Source organism: Carya illinoinensis, chromosome 9, assembly GCF_018687715.1.
Source record: "Carya illinoinensis cultivar Pawnee chromosome 9, C.illinoinensisPawnee_v1, whole genome shotgun sequence".
Taxonomy (NCBI): Eukaryota; Viridiplantae; Streptophyta; class Magnoliopsida; order Fagales; family Juglandaceae; genus Carya; species Carya illinoinensis.
In genome coordinates this window covers 9,171,709-9,180,900 of record NC_056760.1, presented here as the reverse complement: position 1 = coordinate 9,180,900, position 9,192 = coordinate 9,171,709, and the positions used below count along the sequence as shown (strand labels likewise).

Below are 9,192 nucleotides of genomic sequence, written 5' to 3'. Positions count from 1 at the left end.
TAAAATATTATTATAATATAATTTTTTAATTTTAGTTTTATTTTAAGATTTAAAAAAATTGAATTATTTATTATATTTTATGTGAAAATTTGATAAAATTATAATAATTATATGAAATAAAATGAAATGAGATAATTTAATTTTATGTAACCAAACCAATTTTAACAAAAAAGCTCTTCATGTCACAGGGGATGATTCCAACCTCTTCCCATAAAATTCTAGCGTTCTATACCACCAAGCCAATTATCAACTTTGACATGTAAAACAGACCCAAATTATTATAACCATGGCCAATGGTTTATAATTTTTCCATAATACCTCTCTTTTCAAATAATTCATGACTCCTAAAATAATTTTCAAAATAAATGTAATATATATATTATTTGGAAAATTTTTCCAACAAGCTTGTCTTGCAATTCGTCTCAGGTTGGTTTGGTTTGGTTCTAGAAAATATTAAAAGTCGAACCGAACAATTTTTGGGACACTGTGATATCTATATTGTGAGGTAATATATTTGCTACCTTAAATGAATACCTTTTGTTTAAAGAAAAGTAAACAGAGGATGTCTTCCAGGAAACTACGGCCGACGGATTAGAAGTTTTTCTTTTGTTAATTGGAAAATGAAGCTACATGGCAAAAATACAACCACCAATTATTTCATTTCTTATGCCAAACAACGATACAATTTTCAAGAGATTTTCAAGTCTTTGTTTAGTGAATTCAATCGAACATAAAATATTTGCGTAGGTTGTTTCGTAGGAAGTTTGCAAGTTTGGTCCTTTTTTTAAAAAAAAAAATAAAAGTTGGAATAATTTTAGTATTTTCAAATTACTATTTCATGAAGTTGCTCGTTTAATTTCATTTAATCACTATAATTTTTTAAAATTTTCATACAAAATAAAATAAATAATTTAATTTTTTTTAAATTTTTAAATAAAAATTATATTAAAAAAATATTATAATAATATTTTATTTAATTTTCAATTTTTATTTCAATTCATCTCTTCTCACCTATTAAAATAAAAATAAACGTGGCGTAAATGAATAATATTGTAAAGCAGAGATTGAATTCACAAGTACTACTACATTGGGTAAGGGCGGTGCAATATCCAGACGTGGTGCTGGACGTGTTTTAAAGTCTATTTCTATATATCCAGACGTGGTGCTGGACGTTTCAAAACTGAGCCCTCAATAACAAGTACAGAAATATATATGCTTTGTGCAGGGAAGCAGAGCAACACATCTCGTTACGTCGTCCTTACCGTTACTGTACTTCTAAATGTTACTTCTTTGGTACTACTCATAGTCTCCACAGGCATCTATATAAGAGCGAAGATGCCTAGGAAGAACGTCGGTAAGTACAGTGAATTTTGTTTTTTTGTTTTTTTTTTTTTAATGCTCCAAAGTTGGGCAGTGTATAATAAAACTTAATAGCATAAAATCAGACCAATACTGAGGAAACAAATCGCTAGACAAAGCTAGGGAACCTTCTCCTCTTTTGGTGCTGGCCCTGGGCTTGATCTTCTAATTATTCAAATACTGAGCCTACCCTATTTAGTCATTTTCTTTGGGGCCAAACTCCAGTAGAAATATGGGAAAAGATCTGGCCTCAATATTTGGGCCCCCGAGCTGATTTTAATCCAGTAGTCACACGCTGGTCTACTGAGGGTAGAGACCATTTTCCCACGATTTTTGAATTACGAGGGGCTTAAATCTTAATGGATGATCTTTCAAGCCCTCCCACACTACTTGGTTTGTTGTGAATTAGGTAAGTTAGATTAGGAGGAGGCTTGGCTTCCTTCCACAGAAGGGGTGATGGACCTCTGCATCTAGCTGGAAATAATTGTTGCGTATGGAATCACAGGGTTGTTGTGAAAAACGATGACAATGAATTGAAAAATAACAACGAACGAGAAAAACAATCACACACGCAATCACACACGACACAAGATGTATGTGGTTCGGCAAATTGCCTACATCCACGGGAGCTGCAGAGGATTTTATTATTGAGAAATATCACACTACAAGATGGATCTCAATACTGTTCGTCCACAGTGTTTTCGTGTCTACAGTAACCGGCCACATGAAGTAAAACATCATATATATAGTTTAAGAGGCGGAAACCCTAAATCGCATGTTCGCTCGAGCGGCGTGTCGAGCGAGCGTCGAGCGAACTTCCCTTCCGCATCCCGCTCGAGCTCACTGTTGAGCTGACATCGAGCGTTCGACTCTGCCTGACTTCGCTCGAGCGGCCAATGCCTCCGCTCGAGCGAAAGTCTCCTGCTCGAGCTCACTGTCGAGCTAACATCGAGCGTTCGACTCTGCCTGATTTCGCTCGAGCGGCCAATGCCTCTACTCGAGCGGTGTGGACCAGACTCCACAGTACTCAACAAGGGTGAGGACAATAGCGACAATGAGTCTATCAGTGAGAGAAACTAAGTATGAGTAGCCCCCTTCTCTATTCCTCTGCCCTCTTTCAGGCCTTTTGGATGTATGTAATTTGGATTAATGTGGCAGGAGTTGTTACGGGGACAATGCCTGGTGAGGGGAATGAGGAACTATTAACAATTCGTAGCCCTGTCAGTATGGTTCCCAGCCAACCTAAGGAGAACAAGGACAGAGGTTCATTTTTGTTTGCTTGTTTTGCATTCCGTACAGAGTCTATGACCATGGGTAGCCAGCAGAAGGTTGGCCAAGCCACTGGAACGAGTCAATATAGTTCAAAGCTACAGGAGGCACTGGACAAGTTCGATACAGTATCCAATGACAGTCAGCCGGTGTCTCATTTCTACTGTTTCGACGGCTACCTGGAGAAATTCCTACGGTTCACCATCCCTAGGGAAGGCGTCCCTTTGTTGGAGAAGCTTCGCAGCCATTATGGTGACTTCACAGCAGAGTGTAGGCTAGGAAATATGGCTGGGAGCATGCTGCTAAAGCTTCTATCTGCTGTACTTCTGGATATTCGTCGCGTGCCCTTGAATGACTTAGATATTACTCGTGTTTGCGAGTGGCGCGATGCACTGAAGGAAGTTCTTGCAGCTGGCTTTGACGGGGGATTTCTACTTGGTCCTATCCGCCACATGATTGTGGAGTTTGACAACCGTCCATCAGAGCAGGAGCTTGCGGAGTTGGAGGCCACAATTACGAAGAAAGAAGTTGAACTGTTGGAGCTAAGGGCCAGGGAGGACAGACTTGCTGCCGCCTGTTCTTCTTTTGGAGTTGGATCTTGTTTTGACCATATACTTGGTGTTTCTTTAATAACTAGGTGAAACTTTACGATGCTCTGGTTTTCTTTGCTTCTGTGGGACAGTTTGATCAAGGAGTTTTGTGGGTAATGATTTATATTTGGTTAATTGTATGTATCATTGAACGAATGTTATTTGTTTGGCAGTTATGCAAAGGTAACTATTAGTTGAAAATATATCATTTGATTCATGCAGCAGTGATTTTAATGGTGAGCAAAGCATCTCCCTTAGAGGAAATGACTTTATCTTCAGGCCAGAAAACCTTACTGCGAGTTCTATCTGCCTTGATCCTATACGGAAGGGCATTCTCAAATCGAAGACATTCTTAGAAGAGGTTTTTGCTTCAGTGCGGATGTACGGGTCGTGGGTTCATCACTGACTACAAACCCAAGCCAAGAGTAATAGGCAACCCAGTAATCAACTGTGTCTCTCACACAGATGAATCCATGTTGTTCTTAATTAACATTTCTCCTGAAGAATTCATTTCTTCTTTTTCCAGCTGTAGTAATGGACATGGACTGGTTTCTTCCCAACAATATCCACCATGAACAAGCTGGACCAGACATTCTAGAGTAGGTTGACCAAGTAAAAACAACTTACAATGAGCATTAAGTAGCATGGGCCACTACCAAAGGACCGATCAAATAGAGAAGAATGGCAGGCCCCAACACTCCAAAAAATTTCTCATGACAAGTAGAAATACGCCACAACTCAGAAAGCATATATGCATGGACCCTTAAGAGTGATTCTAAGCTATATATTCTGCTTCTCCAAATTAAAATTTCGCACCATGCCAACATGCTTGATGAGATGACTACTTTTATTAAAACAATTTTACGAGTAATGATGAAGCGGCACGCGTACACTCTCTAGAATTTGTAGACAATATGGGAAGTTCTGATCGAGAGTGTGTTGGACAACAAGTGCACGATTGAAAAATATATATAAAGATCTATCACTTCATGGATAAATTTCTAATTTCCAAATCGCTTATTGCTGACTACGAACTCGACTAAGAACAGTATTATTTTCGTAAAAGCACTCAGATAAACAGGCTCTGAGACGGGAAAAAAGCATCAACAAGAAATTAATACAATGTTTGTCAAATGCTTCCGTCGGTTTCACTTTTGGCAGTTAGCCCCATCCCTCGTGACTTTAAGATTATCTGATTAATCTCTCTTAACATTATTTTCCAAATCTCTGACCAGAATTTTCTGTCATCTTTTTCATATTTTTCTCAATTCTGTCACTTTCCCTTCTAGAAACGACAGAAAAAAATAAATAAAGTTCTTGAATTGCTTCATTGACCTGCGCCACGCTTACCACTTATTTTGTTGATGATTCGCACCCACTAATGTCCTTCTCATCTTTACTAGAGCGGTATCAGTCTATTTTGTTTTTATTTAGGGGATATCTCTTGATGTCCGAATCCTTATCGGTACAAATAATTATTATATTCATATCTCCAGTATAAAATACAGCGTCGTCAATGTAAATAAACATTTATATAAAAAAAAATGGGTAATTGCAAAACCTAACTTGATGATAATTTTCCATTACACGGCTGAGACGTACGAAGTCACCACATGAATATAAACTGAGACAGTGGCGAAGGGGAAGCAACTGATTTATCAAAATGACTTCCTTCAATCTCGCCATGATCCTTGCGTTGCTTTCCATGCTCGGTTTCCTTGGCCTGACCTGTACTCACGCAGCCGACCCAGTTCCACTCTACCACTTCTGTGAAAACGCTACCTTCTCCCAAAATAGCCTCTACAATTCCAGTCTCAACTCCCTCCTCTCTTCTCTCTCCTCCAACGTCACCCGCAACATCGAATTCTACAACACCACCTCGGCCAGAACACCTCCGACCCCGTCTACGGCCTCTTCCTCTGCCGCGGCGATGTCACTTCCCAAATGTGCCGAGCATGCGTGGCTGCCGCGACCAAAGAGCTCGCCGCTAAATGTTCAAGGGAAAAGATTGCTGTTATTTGGTACGATGAGTGCATGATTCGCTACTCCAACGAGTCTATCTTTTCCACCGTGGCCGAAAGGCCTAGAATTTCTCTATTGAACACTCAGAACATCACCGAGCAGGACCGATTTAATCGGCTGGTGAACACGACGATGATTGACTTAGCAAGTCGGGCCTCGAACTTCCCGACCGGTGCTAAAAAGTACGGGACAAAGGAAGTAAAATTTTCCGAGTTTCAAAATCTGTACAACCTTGTACAGTGTACGCCGGACCTGTCCGGTACCGATTGCGAGAGGTGTCTTGAGGCAGCTATCGGTCGTCTTCCTATATGCTGTGATGGAAAGCAAGGGGGAAGAGTGATTTTTCCCAGTTGTAATGTCAGGTTCGAATTGTACCCTTTTTACCGGACGGTAACTGCGATACCCCCGCCTACGCCAGCTCTTCCACCTCCATCTGCAGGTTCCGTGACTGAACTTAACACTGCTTTCTCCGTTTATACTTTCTACATTCTCCGTCTATAAGGTAACGGAAAAAGTAACGATGCGTCAATTTCTGGCCTCGCTAACTTTTTAGGAATTTTATTACGTAGGGTAGATGATAAATAGAATAATTTAATTATTTTAATATAAATAAAATAAAATAAAATTAAAATATATTGTATATAGGGTAGGATGTTGAGTGGCATAAGAATAATATTATCTTTTTAATAGTAAATGGAATCATTTGACTCATTGCTAATTGTCTTTTAGTCTGAGAGTGCTTATAAATTGGTAGTAATTTGAGAAACTGTGTATTTTTCCCTATTAGATAACTTTGAGATATTGTTAAAATATCTGAGTGGATCCGGAATGATCATCACACAAGTTTTGGTATTCTTGACCTCAAAGATTCGTCTTACTTGAGTCTAATTTGAATTGAGATGAAATAAAAATTAAAAAATTAAATTATTTATTATAATTTATTTAAAAATTTGAAAAAATTATAATGATTAAATATATGAAATGAGTTAAGATAGTTTTACTATCCAAACCGGGCCTTAATCTCCCTTTATACATGTAAGATGAGTGTACGTAAAACTTAATTTCTACCCTGCAGTTCACTGCTCCTCATTGACTACGGTACTGCTTCGTATATCAATGAAACATAATATTTTTATGCAGGAAAAAGCAAAATCTCGGCAGTAACAATAGTCGCCATTGTTGCTCCAATTGCTGCAGCTGTGATGCTCCTAGTCCTGTCCTACTGTTTCCTAACTAGGAGAGCAGCAAGAAAGAAGTTGAACGAAGAAAAGGGATCAAGTTTTGAGAAACCAGATCATGTCCTAACCTATAATGGTAGGCAATTAAGTTGTCTTGTGTTCAATAGATCTCACTCTTAAACATTTTGATTCAAACATATAACTGCCCTGGAAAAAAATAAAATAAAATAAAAATAAAAATAAAAAATAAAACTTGTATCTGTATTCTGTACTCATCCAATTAAAGTTGTTCTTTGACCTCCACTTAGGGGTGGGCAGCGGGGCCCCGGAACCCGCTGCCCCGCCCCGTTCGCCCCCCACCCCGTACCCCGTCATGCGGGACGGGGTACCCCGCCCCCGCACACCGGAGGCGGGGGACGGAGTGGATTTCCCCCCTCCGCCCCATGCGGGGGCGGGGGGGTGCCTACCCCGCACCGTATGGTGCGGGTAGCACCCCTACCTCCACTTGTGGGAATGATAAATATAGAGAAAACATGCCACACATCCTTTGTGTTTTAGTGCAACACGAAATATGACAATTATATCATGATGAAGAGAATAGTAAATTATCTCCATCATATAGCTAAATCACTAATGGTATAAACTTTGCGTCCTCATGTCTGCACAAATTGCTGTATAATCTCCTCCTTTTTTGGGATACATAGCTGCAAATGAAATTGCAAAGGAAATAGCAACAGCAGACTGCTTGCAATTTGATTTTGGAACAATTGAAGCTGCCACCAACAAATTCTCAAATGACAACAAGTTAGGTTCTGGTGGATTTGGGGAGGTTTACAAGGTACTAAATTAATTAATATTCATTTATTGACTTTCTTCATTTCTTCTTTTTCCAATTTTCTAATAGTTCTCAAAAGAACCATATCTATCAAATTTATTGCATTTTAATATGAACAAATTCAGAATTTTAAAAACCTTTTGAAGTCGGGATTTTATAAATTCTACAATGAAAATTATTCTAAAGCTGGTTGAAGTACCAATATTGGCAGGCTACACTTCCTACTGGACAAGAAATAGCAGTAAAGAGGCTATGGAGAAGCTCTGGACAAGGTGCAGAGCAATTTAAGAACGAGGTTGTACTGGCAGCGAAACTTCAACACAAAAATTTAACAGCGCTATTGGGATTCTGCTTGGAAGGAGAAGAAAAGATACTAATCTATGAGTTTCTTCCTAATAAAGGCCTTGACTATTTTCTATATGGTATGTCTACCGGAACATCTGTCTAATACTTTCACATCAGGATGCATGTGCATCTGGTCCTTCATTTATTGATTGAAAAGTCTCTTTCATCTTGATAAACTTGTAGATCCTAAGAGACAAAGACAACTGGATTGGTCAAAACGTTACAAGATAATGGGCGGGGTTGCTCGAGGAATTCAATATCTTCATGAAGATTCTCAAGTTAAAATTATCCATCGGGACCTGAAAGTTAGCAGTATTTTGTTGGACACAGATATGAATCCAAAAATTTCAGATTTTGGCATGGCAAGGATTCTTGAGGCTGATCAAGATCAAAATGATGCAAGTAGAACCGTGGGGACATAGTAAGTTCTAAGTTGCTTCTCTCTGTTTTGGAACATTAGAACGGACTGGTTCAATTGCCAGAAATAATTAAGGATAAATAAATTGACAGGCCGATGGTCATTCTAAAATTTTGATCTCAAGAAACATATGCCTAGCCTTCTTACGTCTTTTAGTAACACTGCTGTGTTTCTGGTGCTACTTGTAGCGGTTACATGGCTCCAGAGTACGCAATGCACGGGGAATTTTCTGCAAAATCTGATGTGTATAGTTTTGGTGTCATAGTCCTAGAGATCATCAGTGGGAAGAAGAACAGTAGTTTTGAATCAGAGCAAGTTGATGACCTCTTGAGCTATGTGAGTATAAACCAGATGTTTGTTTTTTTTTTTTTTATCATACCCACCAAGTGCAAGGAGATATTCTGACCAATATTACTTGATAAAACATGCAGGCTTGGATACATTGGAGAGACGGAAGCCCCCTGAAATTGTTGGATCCAACTATGGGAGACTCTTATTCGAAAGAGGAAGTCATTAGATGCATCCATATCGCTTTATTATGTGTTCAGAAAGATCCAGCGGATCGACCTACCATGGCATCAGTCGTTCTCATGCTTAATAGCTACTCTGTCACTCTTCCATCACCTCAGCAGCCTGCATTTTTCCTCAGTAGAACTGACCCGAACATTCCAACAATGGGGATGGAGTCTGCTCAATCTATTGGCATGACAATGCCATGGTCTGTTGATGACGCGCCCATTACCGAACCACATCCTCGATAATGTGAGGAAACCAGGCATATGCAAATATTGTGAAAACATGCCACCTGAGTGTCAGGTTTAGAAAACTCAAGTAGCCCGCTGATGGCATTTATCCGTGTCTTTAATAAAAACAAGTCTAGCTGGAAGACATCTATGACCGTAAATATGGCGCAAGTAACAAATTTGACATCTCTCTAGAGTAGCTCTGGCTTATTAGGCCTTATCCGACCTAACGTATTGATCAGCCTCCAATATTTCAACCTATGTTTTGTTTTTCCTGATCAAATCACTAATATTTCAACTTACGTTATGTCATCACTCACATGTTTTGAATAGAAACAAGGTAATCAGTTGTTTTAAGATCTCTCGCAATACAACTACTTCAGATATTTTCTTATTATTTTATTAATATTAATAAATTTTATTATTATTTTTA

At 38.9% G+C, this 9,192-nt stretch overlaps 1 pseudogene; it reads left to right on the top strand.

The window, feature by feature from the left end:
• The first annotated feature begins 4,771 nt into the window (after positions 1 to 4,771).
• On the top strand, positions 4,772 to 8,920 carry LOC122277181 (annotated as a pseudogene).
• Positions 8,921 to 9,192: the final 272 nt, after the last annotated feature.